This window comes from Rana temporaria, chromosome 7 (genome assembly GCF_905171775.1).
Source record: "Rana temporaria chromosome 7, aRanTem1.1, whole genome shotgun sequence".
NCBI lineage: Eukaryota > Metazoa > Chordata > Amphibia > Anura > Ranidae > Rana > Rana temporaria.
This window is the reverse complement of record NC_053495.1, coordinates 133,536,141-133,549,374: the sequence shown is the minus strand read 5'-3', so window position 1 is coordinate 133,549,374 and position 13,234 is coordinate 133,536,141.

The following is a 13,234-nucleotide window of genomic DNA, read 5'->3' as shown; positions in this document are numbered from 1 at the left end:
GGTAGGTGAATACATTGTGACACGAGTGGTTACTGCATGATTTAGCTTAAAGAACAGGGATATGCAATTAGCGAATCTCCAGATGTTGCCAAACTACAAATCCCATCATGCCTCTGCCTCTGGGTGTCATGCTCGTGGCTGTCAAAGCCTTGATATGCCTCATGGGATTTGTAGTTCAGCAACAGCTGGAGGTCCACTAATTGCATATACCCGTTATAGAACCAAACAGAGATTGTATAAGCAGGTAAGGAAGTTAAAGCAAGCACTTATTGGTTGTATTGTATCCTTTATTGCAGATATCTCCTAAAAAACATGCCGAAAGCAAAGGGTGGAAAGCTTAATTCAAAAGCCTTCATCACAGCTTTTATTGAGCTCTATAGATCTCACACCTGTCTATGGCAGGTCACCAATAAAGACTACTCAAATAAAAATAAAAGGCAGGCAGCAATTGATGAACTGGTGGCAGAAGCAAAGACTATGTACCCCAGGGCCAACGAGACACAAATCAAAGCCAAAATTGGGAGCCTGAGGAGCACTTTTCTGAGGGAGCTCAAGAAGATTGAGGGTTCCAAAAGATCGGGAGCTGCAGCAGATGATGTGTATGTGCCCAAGCTATGGTACTTCAGCAGCCTGATGTTTTTAAAGGACCAAACTGAGCCAGGCCAACATCTTTCCACACTTGCATCCGCATCAGCAGAAGCCACAGATACTGAGGCTGAACCAACTCAGGATGAGGAGGAGGAGGAGGAGGAGCTCAGCTTGACACAGGTATAGTATTATTGAAAATATGGGCATTCAAATATACTATGATGTTAATGTGTTGTTATGATGGCAAGAAAAAATAAATGATGCTCCTTTTTCAGACACAGGACGTTGTCAGCCAAGAAGAGGCTGGGCCCAGCAGACAGTCCACACAATTCAGAATCCCTACACTGAACCCTTCTAGAAAAAGGACCAAGAAGAGGCAACACCTAGATGATGCAACAGCCAAATTCTTGAGTAGGGCCACATCGGTCATCACCACAGCACCCGATAGTGCAGAAGGGTTTGGCTGTTTTATAGCCAATAAACTACGGGAAATTGATGCCGATCAAAGGGAGCTATGTGAGGGGATCATGGTACAGCTCCTTAGCAAGGCCAGGAAACGGGAGCTAAACCCTAATTCACATGTCTGTGATTTAGATCATGCACCTCCAGCCAATCTACAACAGGCCTACCAACCACAGACAGCCTACCAACCCCAGACAAGCTTCCAAGCCCACCCAGCCTACCCACACCAGCCAACCTACCCACACCAGCCAACCTACCCACCCCAGCCAACCTACCCACCCCAGCAAGCCCACCCACCCCAGCAAGCCAACCCACCCCAGCAGCATGGGGGTCAGTGGCCAACTCAGAGCCCAGATTTTAGGGGATACTAATTTTTACACCAATAATATGATTTGGAACATATTTTTTTAAGTATTTTAATTTGAGTGTGTAATTTTAGGTTTGGCTTTCTAAAAATGCCAGATTAATGGCAGAAAATATATATTTTTAAGATATTATTGGTTTTTGTATTGTGTTGGGAGTGCAAAAAAAAAAGGCCTCAGCTGATGGGGATTGAAGTGTGGAGAGTGTTGGTCGTGGTTCAGTTTGTTTTTTTAAATTATCAGCCTGTTGAAGTACCACAGCCTGGGCACAGATATGTCTGCTGCTGCTCCCCATCTTTTGGAGACCACAATCTTCATGGGCTCCTTATATTTAAGTTCATGCTCAGGTCCCCAAGTTTGGAGATTAGAACATAATTTATGTATGCCCTGGGGTACAGAGGCTTTGCCAAGTCAACCAGTTCTTCAATTGCTGCCTTCCTGTTGTTTTGTGTCTGTCATTCTTTTTTCCATTTTTTGAAAAATAAAAGAATGATGTTAAAAACTCTTGGATTATGTGTGGAAAGTCAAATGTCAGTTTGTGAGTAGGCAGGCCCTTTGCAAAAATTGAAGGGACACAAATAGAGTAGTTATTACTTTGCCCAGCATAAAGAATTGGGGATAATGGTGTTTTTTGAATTTGACAGAAAAGAATAGAGAAATTTGCTGGATTCATATCAAGAAAATACACTAATCCAAAGTAAATACATTTGGTTTTAAACCGTCCGTATCACCAGCAAAGCAGATGTACATATTATGACATTATAAAGAAAAAGAGAATATGCGCTGCTTTTTGAGATTTCGAAACTTGCCGCGTGACGAATGAGCATTTTCTAATACGAACGCTAGTTTTACTAGACAGATGGCTTCCGGGTGCTCTTTACTTTGGGGCATGCGCATTTTGACTTTTTCGGAAAGTCCGATTGATTTCTGTACACACGGTCGCACTTTGCACCATCGGACTTTTCTGAACATAAAGTTGGTCCGTTCACAGACCCAACTTTTTGTCCGATGGAAGCCAAAAAAGTTGGTCCGATGGAACGTCCACACGGTCGGACAAATACGAAAAGTGTCCGATTTTGAAGTTGGTTGGCCAAAAGTCTGACCGTGTGTACAGGGCTTTATACGCCGGGAAATATGGTAAGTGAAAAATGGAGTGTCGGCACAACTACAGAATTTTTTTAGTGGCACTTTAAGAATTACAATTATATTCTTATTATATTACAGGCATATCTAAAAAAAATCCCTAAACCACTAGTTTGATTTCCTGTTTATTAAAAATACATTGGGAAAGTGGTCTTTGGAACCAGTTTACTTCCAACTTTATTTCTGAAAGTGACATATTCAGTTTTATACATTTTAAAAATTTAATTTCAACTGATTTAAACTCAAAGGATGTCGATCTTCCCAATAGATTAAATTGGTAAGGTATTTTTGGGACTTACTATTTATCATCTAAAAGTATGCAATAAGCACAACTGGTCTGTCAGTGCATAAAAATAGTTGGTTGCATTTACCACAGAGCATTCCACAGATTTGTGCAGATTTATGACCATTTGAAGGAATGTCGTTATGCAGACAAAAACATACAAGTATGTGTATAGCAATTACAATGATAGTTTTTATGGCTTTTAAATGTTTGGGGATCTTTAAAAGGGAAAGTTTAAATACTTTTTGTCTGTCTGTCTGTGTAAGGGTATAGGTATACAATTATCATGCACTACCTAGTAAGAGTTTATTAACTGACAGTTTAAAGTGCATGTACAGTAAATACTAACAACAAACATGTCTTATTTGGTCCAATTTGGTCTGTTTGATATAGCATTTATATCTGTTTAATAAGTGCAGCCCATTGATCATGATGAAAAAAAGATAGCAAGTTTTTAAATTCCTGTAGTGAGCTGACAATGCGGCATTGAAATCCTGAATATCATTGTTATCTCTTCCTAAGTTCTCTATGTGGACTGAAGAACACATACCTACCATGGAATGAAATGAAGAGAGGGGGGCATGTGATCCAAAAACACTTTCTGTTCTAGAGTGACAATCCCAGTCATCCATGGATACAGTAAGTAGCGAGTGAGTATTGTCAACCTGGTACTGGAAACATTTTACTAGCACCAGGTGAAGATAAAGGAAAAGATAACAACAAAAACCTGGGGAATGCCCAGGGAAAAACCAAGCCTACTTACCGACTAGCTTGCAGAAAACCAATTAACCTGTCTACAGTATGCGTTAAAAACAGGGGTTCGGTCCGCACGCATTTGCAAACGCATGCATGAGCCACAGAGCCGCGCCAAGGCACCCTGTAATCTGTGGTCCTAACACTAAACAATGAACGTCCCCCAAGATAAAGGAAAAGGCCTATAAAAAGAAAACAAAAACAGCCATCACATCTAAGGGCTGGTAAGATGCAATAAATAAAATGTTTTAGGTAGATTCAGTAAGAGTTAGGCCGACTTATCAGTAGATAAGCCGACCTAACTCAGAATCTACGCCGACTTATGTTTAAGCGTATGCTCAAACAGAGATACGCTTAAACATATCCAAGATAAGACGGCTTGCGCCGTCCAATCTTAGGTTGCAATTTTTCGGATGGCCGCTAGGTGGCGCTTCCATTGCGGTCGGCGTAGAATATGTAAATTAGTTGATATGCCGAACGTACGCCTCGCCGCCGCAGTAGTTTTACGCCATTTCCGTAAGGCATTAGCAGGCCTAAAGTTATTCCATCTATTAGGTGAAATAACAATGTTGGCCACCGTTCCCGCCGCGAGATTCAAATTTTTTACGTTGTTTGCGTAAGTCGTCCGCGAATCAGGATTTACGTTGTTTACGTCCACGTCCGCGTACTTAGCCGCAATGCACCCTGGGAAATGTAGGCGCCCGGCGCATGCGCATTGAACAGAAACATAAAAAATGTGAGGTCAAGCCTCATTACCATAAAACACGCCCCCCTCCAAGACATTTGAATTCGGCGCCCTTACGCCCGCCCGCTTTTAACAGGCAAGTACATTGAGAATCATGTACTTGCCTAGCTAACTTATGGCGGCGTAGCCTAAACAGGCTAAGCTACGCCGCCGCAAGTTTAAGCCTTTCTCTGTGAATCTACCTATTTGTTCTCAGGTTTATACAGCATGTACTTTAAGTCTTCTTACATCACCCACTCCTTCTTTTCTAATAAATTACATAATTCATTGGATCAATGATCTTCCCCCAGCTACCCATTAAAACTATACAGTAAGACTGACATCATTCAGTTTTCACTTCACTTAGATCACTCATTTATGTGCCATTTATTTTATAATGTTATGAAAGGTAAAATGAAAAAAAAAAAATAAATAACATTTCTAGCGTGGCTGTCCAAAGCATATGGCTGATGAAATGATGAACCATTATTTATTATGGTTACTGACACTCATTAAAATACATCTCGTACAACAGCTGTTAACATTCCATTACAGATTATTACATTTTTACAGTATTGTTATTACAGATGTGGCACTGTCATTGTATCCATTTTGTATAATATATTATTCTAAAGTACATAATAAAGCCCAGTCAAGTACAGTACATCCATGTGCTGATTTAAAGCACTAAGTTGAGTAAGTGTGTAGAACTGCTGAGTACATATTTTCTACTCCATGCATGAAAACAGTAATATCAAAATAAAGTAAGAAAAAAGCTTTGAAGCAACGTTTGTTATCATGTACATATCATAATTTCAATATAAATTTAACAGATTTGATATACATTACAATAAGGACCAAACACTTAAACCAGCACAGCTGAGACATATTGTCGTATGCCTTGACATACATTTCATTGCTGTGCTAGAGTATCCCATTCAATACAGATGAATGAGACTGCACAGGGAAAAAAATACAATTGTAATACTCAGGACTTTTTGCATCTGCTTCAAAGGTGAGTGGTAGTGGGAAGGAGTCTTAAAAGAACAAAGTTGTTCTTTTGTCCCTGCATATTACCTGGCCCCCATAATGGCCTAAATGGTAAGTGTACTTCAGTAAAAAAAAGAGCCCTCGCCCACCGCAGACTTATTCCCTTTCCTGGAAATTTCAAAGCAATTAAAGACCTGTCAGGAACCATGAATCAGACTAAGACAGAAGTGCAGTAAAAATCTCACTTTTTAATAAAATGGTAAAATGATACAAACAGAACAAATGCAGTCAAAATATAGCCAGGGTTCGGTAATCAGAACAAGCCAGTGAAACAAGAATACAGAGATCAGCGTAGCAGAGGCAGTAAAGAGGATCAGGAACCAGAAGGGAAGTGAGCCAGGCAAATAATGATATTTTAACAGGAAAACACAGCAGAGAGTATGCGGATATGTTGACTAGGCAAAGACACAGGAGATCTGTTCCAGGCAGTTTAAATAGCCAGCAGGGCTAGCTGACGAGCAGGAAATGAAGACCAGATGAGTCACTGTGGAATGAAGAATACTGGCAATTAACCAAGAGTGGAGCACAGAGCTCTGAGAAGGAAGGTTTCTCAGGAGGAGAATGGATCTGAGCAGTAAGAATTCTGTCACCCAAAGGTGAAGTGAGACTGGTACAAACCATAACCAGAATATGATCGGGAGGTATCACAGGAACAGGAACTGACGCCATCTTGGAAGCGGAGGAAAACTGTTGTTACAAAGCATCAGCCCTTTATATTCTTAGTACCGGGTAAGAAACTACGCAATTGAAGCTTGACAAGAAAAGAGCCCATCGCACCCTTGTGGGAGAGAGGCATTTAGCCTCAGACAAGAATGTTAGATTCTTATGGTGGTCAGTCAGAATAAAATCAGCACAGTGGTACCTTTGAGGAGATGCCTCCATTCATTAATGTCCTGTGTCCTAATCGGCTGGGATACGAGTGAGGGCAAGATGGCCCCCACCCGTCTCCATAGCATAGCAGGGCGGAAGTGACGTTTTGACGTTGCTGGCAAATGCCCATTTTTTTTTATTTTTTTTTGCATTTTAGTCTAAATATGAGATCTGATGTCTTTTTGACCCCAGATCTCATATTTAAGAGGACCTGTCATGCTTTTTTATATTACAAGGGATGTTTACATTCCTTGTAATAGGAATAAAAGTGACCCATTTATTTGTATTTATTTATTTTTGTGTAACAATTTATAAAATAAATAAGAAAACAAAAAATGTTTTTTTTAAAGCGCCCCGTCCCGACGAGCTCGTGCGCAGAAGTGAATGCATACGTGAGTAGCGCTCGCATATGAAAACAATGTTCAAACCACACAAGTGAGGTATCACCGCGATCGTTAGAGCAAGAGCAATAATTCTAGACCTAGACCTCCTCTGTAACTCAAAAGATGCAACCTATAGAATTTTTTAAACGTCGCCTATGGAGATTTTTAAGGGTAAAAGTTTGACGCCATTTCACAAGCGGGCGCAATTTTGAAGCGTGACATGTTGGGTATTATTTTACTCAGCATAACATTATCTTTCAAAATATAAAAAACAATTGAGCTAACTTTACTGTTGTCTTATTTTTTAATTCAAAAAAGTATTTTCTTTTCCAAAAAAGGTGCGCTTGTAAGACCGCTGCGAAAATACGGTGTGACAAAAAGTATTGCAATGACCGCCATTTTATTCTCTGGGGTGTTAGATGTTTGGGGTTCTAAGTCATTTTCTATAAAAAAAAAACTGTTTTAACCACTTGCCGCCCGCCAATGACAAATTGACGTCGGCAAAGTGGTTGTAGAATCCTGACTGGACGTCATATGACGTCCTCAGAATTCTTAGCCGCTGCGCGCCCCCGGGGGCGCGCATCGCGGCGATCGTTGTTGCGGGGTGTCAGTCTGACACCCCGCAACACCGATCTCGGTAAAGAGTCTCTCACGGAGACTCTTTACCACGTGATCAGCCGTGTCCAACCACGGCTGATCACGATGTAAACAGGAAGAGCCGTCGATGGCTCTTCCTCACTCGCGTCTGACAGACGCGAGTAGAGGAGAGCCGATCGGCGGCTCTCCTGACAGTGGGGGTTCGCGCTGATTGTTTATCAGCGCAGCCCCCCCTCGGATCGCCACATGGACCACCAGGGATGCCCACCAGGGAAGGGCAAAAAAAAAAAAAGGATGCAAAAAAAGTAAAAAAAAAAAAAAAAGTCTGAAAAAAAAAAAAAAGTCTGAAAAAAAAAAAAAGTCTGAAAAAAAAAAAAGGATGCAAAAAAAAAATGATGCCAATCAGTGCCCACAAATGGGCACTGACTGGCAACAAGTAAATCAGTGCCGCCCCACAGTGTCCATCAGTGCCGCCCCACAGTGTCCATCAGTGCCACCCCACAGTGCCCATCAGTGCCACCCCACAGTGCCCATCTGTGCCACCCCACAGTGCCCATCTGTGCCGCCCATGAGTGCCCATATGTGCCGCCTATGAGTGCCCAGTGCCGCCCATGAGTGCCCATCAGTGCCGCCCATGAGTGCCCATCAGTGCCGCCCATGAGTGCCCATCAGTGCCGCCCATGAGTGCCCATCAGTGCCGCCTATGTGTGCCCATGAGTGCCGCCTATGTGTGCCCATCAGTGCCAAATACCAGCACCGCCAATCAGTGCCACCGCATCTGTGCCCGTCAGTACTACCTCATCGATGTCCATCAGTGCCATCTCATCTGTGCCCATCAGTGCCACCATATCAGTGCCCGTAATTGAAAGAGAAAACTTACTTATTTACAAAAAAATTACAGAAAAAAATAAAAACTAAATTTTTTTCAAAAGTTTCGTTTTTTAGTTGTTGCGCAAAAAAAAAAAATCGCAGAGGTGATCAAATACCACCAAAATAAAGCTCTATTTGTGGGTAAAAAAGGATGCCAATTTTGTTTGGGTACAATGTAGCATGACCGCGCAATTGCCATTCAAAGTGCGACAGTGCTGAAAGCTGAAAATTGGCTTGGGCGGGAAGGTACGTAAGTGCCCTGTATGGAAGTGGTTAATCTTGTAAACACCAAGTCTGAAAAACAGGCAAGGTCCTTAAGTGGTTAAGCGCTAAAATGATAGCTAATAACTCTCTGTCCCCAATATCATAATTTAATTCTTCAGTTTCTTGGAAAAGTAGTCACAAGGATGCATAGAACTCTAAGAAGTAGGACGTTGAGACAGTAGAGCATTGGCTCCAGTCCCAGATGCATCAACCTCAAGGATGAAAGGTACCATAAGATCAGGATTTACCAACAAAGGAGCAAAAACCAAGACAGCCTTGAGATTCTCAAAGACATTAATGGAATCCGGAGACCAATTCTGTGAGTTACTGTCCTTTCTGGTCATATCAGTCAGGAGTTTGACCAGAGACAAGAAGTTGCCGATAATAATTGGCAAAGCCAAGAAAAAGTTGCAATCGATGTAAACCGAGGTCGGGGCCACTGTAGAACTGCCGAAAGTTTCTCTGGGTCCATTGAAAAAAACAGCAGTGGAAATGACATAACCCAGACATTTAACCTGTTTACTATGAAACTTGCTCGTCTTCAATTTACAATACAGGTTATTATCTCTCAGCCTCCCAAGCCCATAGCAGACATCTGTGTGGTGACTCTCTAGGGACTTGGAAACAATTAGGATATCATCGGGATAAACCACAACACATAGCTGCAACAAATCTCCTAGAACATTGTTGATAAATTCCTGGAAAACTGCTGGGGCGTTGCAAAGACCAAATGGAATTACAAGGTATTCCAAATGGCCTGAGGAAGTTGGTAGTAAAAAAGGGGCCGTCGGTTTGAACCACCCCCACTGCGCTCAGCTGGAAATAAATTAAAGTGATCTGTAGCTGCTGCCATTAAAGAAAATAGATTACGTGAAAAAATAAATATAGTGACACCTATTTGTGGACAATGTGTCAACAACTGTATGAAGCAGCGCTTACATAAATAAAATAAATAAACATATAATTTAAATGAATAAATTAATGAGTGAGTGACCACCCTATATGTGAATTTAAATGAGACAGTGCAAAAAATATGCAAAAATATGGCAGTAATGTCTATAATCTGTGAACTTGATGAGTATATAGTGAAACTAAAGTTCATAAGTGATGATTTCTTAAAAGGTCTTCAGATGTTCTTCCACCACACCAAAGTGTTTCAGTGATTCCACTACCCTTCAGAAATGCGCACTCGCCACAACAATAGGCCTCACACTCTTGTGTTTTGGCAAATAAGCTTTAAACAGGATCACTCAGATCAATTGGTAGGAATCCGTTCCAAAGCAGTGTAATCCAAGAGGGTTGCCACATAAATAATGAAGGAAAAAGTGCACAATAGTGTAATACTGTAAAGCAACTTTAATAAAACACCATATAAAATTCCTCCAAACTATGCACTCACAAACAATCTCTTTAAAACAAGCGGTGAATAAATCCAAAGTAAAATCAAAGTGTTGCCAAAGAAAAAACTTCTCCAGATGAACCAGTGGTCACGGTGGACCAACAAACAGCCCAAACGTACTCACAGCCCTTGTAGTGTAATGGAGCGACTGCTGTAATTGGTGCCTGTCTCAGCTCAAATCGTCCCACGTCCGAATAGTTCAGGATGGATTATGGTAGCGACCTAGTGACCACGCCCGACATGTTTTGTCACGTGGACTTAGTCATGGGGTTGGTCATCAGGTTGCAGGTCAATCCTTAAATAGGCTGCCATCTAATTAATTTGTCGAATGATCCGCGCGTTCCCGCCAACCGCCGACTTACGACGAGAGCTACGTCGGCTCACGCCGCCCACAGCTGTCGGCGAGCATGTCCGCGTGTCCGACAATAAACAGCGAAAGGCGCGTCAGCACAACGTCGTCATCAGCTGACGGCGCACACATACGCGTACCCAGGACGTGAGTTCCCAGTGGATGCGCGAGTGAACTACACCCGCTCCGGGCACGTAAAATGAGTAATGGAAAAAGAAAAACAGGTCTAAAGCTGCTTATCGGCTTATCGGGTGTCCCCGTGACCACGTGTCACCTCAATCACATTCATTCATTAAGTAAATAATATTAAATCCAAAAAACAATGTACAAAATGCACCTATTCTAACATATGGAGCATTTGAATGGTTAAACATCATTATAGTCATAATTCTAACTAAAAGTATTTAAGGAAACTATGTATCATTTGTCATATAAAATGTATAAAATATAAAAAGATAAAATTATATATGTGATGTATATATGTAATGATATATGTATGTTACACCAAGTGGGTGACCCTTAGTGTCTAAACATACACAGATCAGAAATTCATACAGTATAGTTAGGAATTGTTCCTGATCATGATAAGTGCCCCATGTATAAACGTCTATAACAATCAACTTCCTGTCCATAATCCTTCTTTTCATATAACATTATTCCCTCACTGGAATATTTTAATTTCAAACCTTAGTAAAAACATATCATAAATTACGCATTGCTGATAAAACAATTCACGTCCAGTTCTATATTGAGATCCCTAGGGAAATGGCTTTTTAAAAGATAGATCCACTGCGTTTCACGTTGTGACAGGTCTCTCACCCTGTTTGAACCCCTCCAAGAAGGGTGAACGCAATCTATGCTGCAGAACTGGGCAAGGGAAGGATCTTTATTATGTTTCTCTTTAAAGTGTGCTGAAACACTATGATAGTCAAATCCTTTCTTAATATTTGCTAAGTGTTCAGCCACGCGTATTCTCAGGAGTCTTTTTGTCCTCCCTACATATAATAACCCACAGGGGCACCATATCAGATACACAACATAAGAGGAATTGCAGGTAATGAATTCCTTCATATCAAAAGTGCTCCCATCGCTTCCCGTGACCTGTTGTTTTCCTCTGTTATGTATTTTAACCGTTCTACAGCAAATGCATTTCCTGCATGAATAAAAACCATTAAAATCTATTTTTAAGATTTGTTGATCCGGCGGATCTAGAATTTTGCGGACAACCTTATCCCCAAAGTTTGGTGCCCTTCTATAAATGTGGTTGACTAGGTAATATGCCAGTAAAGTGTCTATCTTTGCCCAAAATATGCCAATGATTTCTAAAAATTGACTCTATTTCTCTGTATTGGGCATGGAACCCTGTTAGGAACCCCACTGGTGTTGATTACTACTAGATGGCTTATCCTTTTTCTTAAAGCACTGATCTCTAGGGATACCAGCAACTTCTTGCTGATCACATGTTCTAACTTGATGTTATTAGTATTATCATTAAGCTCTTCCAAAAACTGTAGTGCTCCATTTTCTGATCCTTCCCATATAAATAGAATGTCATCGATGAATCTTCGATAAAAAACTAGTTGAGGTCTACGGTTCAAAAAAATATGTCTGTCTTCCCACTCCGCCATAAACAGGTTGGCCAGGCTGGGGGCAAATTTTGCCCCCATTTCCACGCCAACCTGCTGGGAGAAAAAAGAGCCAATGGTTAAACTTTTTTAATAGGGTAGGAAAGGAGTTACAAAATTTGGTTCTTAAGAGGAAAGAAATTAAATTGAGTTTACTGAATGAAAAAATTCAGGCACTACAAACTAAATTATAACCAATTAAGGAAACTAGTATGATTAAAGACTTTAACAGCAACATGAAAAAGAAGCTGGAAAAAGTCGACAGAGAAACCCAGAAGAGGAAAGTTAAAAAATATAACCGGGACTCTGATGATTTTAAAAATAACAGAATTTATGCGTGGCAAAGCACAGGGGTTATCAATGATGATACCGAGGGAGAAAATGCTGTGACTGCACAACAACAACCAAGGAACCTGAATGCTATCCCCAAAAAAGAAACAAATAAACAAAATAACAAGAAAGGGAAGCCTGAGCAGAGTTCATCTAATCAAGCTCGTGGAAATGGACCATATACTGTTAAAAATTACCACTATGCCCCCCAGCATGCATCTCCTGGACCTCAGCGACAGGAGAGAGATGGTCATCAGTATGGCCAGTATTACCAATCTCCTCGGACTCCCCAAATGTATGGAAGGAAAGATCAACATAACTACCCTCCACAACAAGATTACCAGCAATGGCACCACCATTCCTCCTCTGACTACTATCCAGGCTCAGATTATGGCCATATGGCCAACAGATTTCAACCTCTGACAGAGGGATACTATGGTGGATATCACACCCAGCAGCCTTTTTTAGGACATCGGGGGAGGGGGGAGGGGGGGCACTCCGAAGAGGAACTTACACACTATGAACAACAGGAGTGGAGACAGAAATGTAACCCAAATTCCCCCATACAGAGAACCGGAATCACATCCAAGAGAAGAAGGGGGTGCCGGGCAGGCCGATGGAAACAACCCCAAAAAACAGATGAGGAACATATAACTACAGGAATTTATAACCTGAGTTAGGTTACATTGAGTCCAAAAGGACTTAATATCCTTAAAACAGGTTTAAAATGTGCACCAGGGAAAACGATGAACAAGTTTGATATCTATATAGATACGCATAAGTTCATCAGAACCTTGAATATGAAAAAGTATTTTCTGAGTCACCCTGTTACATCCACTATGAAGAGTAATATTGTGACAACTAAGGTTGATAGTGGACTCAAAAATAGATTTCTTTTTAACCCCCAGATTTTTAACAATCACTTCATAGAAGTTTTTAAACAATTAGTGCTCAAGGATATTGAAGAACTTCCTCTCAAGAATGGAGTCAATCCTCACTATATTAAGGAAGGCATCAAATCACTGGAAAATAAGAAAAACATTGTTGTCCGTCCAGCGGATAAAGGAGGAGGGGTGGTTGCGTTAGATAAGGAGTTTTATCACACCCAACTACTAGAACTATTGGGAGATACCACTACATACAAAAAACTATCATCGGACCCGACTGAACCATATAAATCAC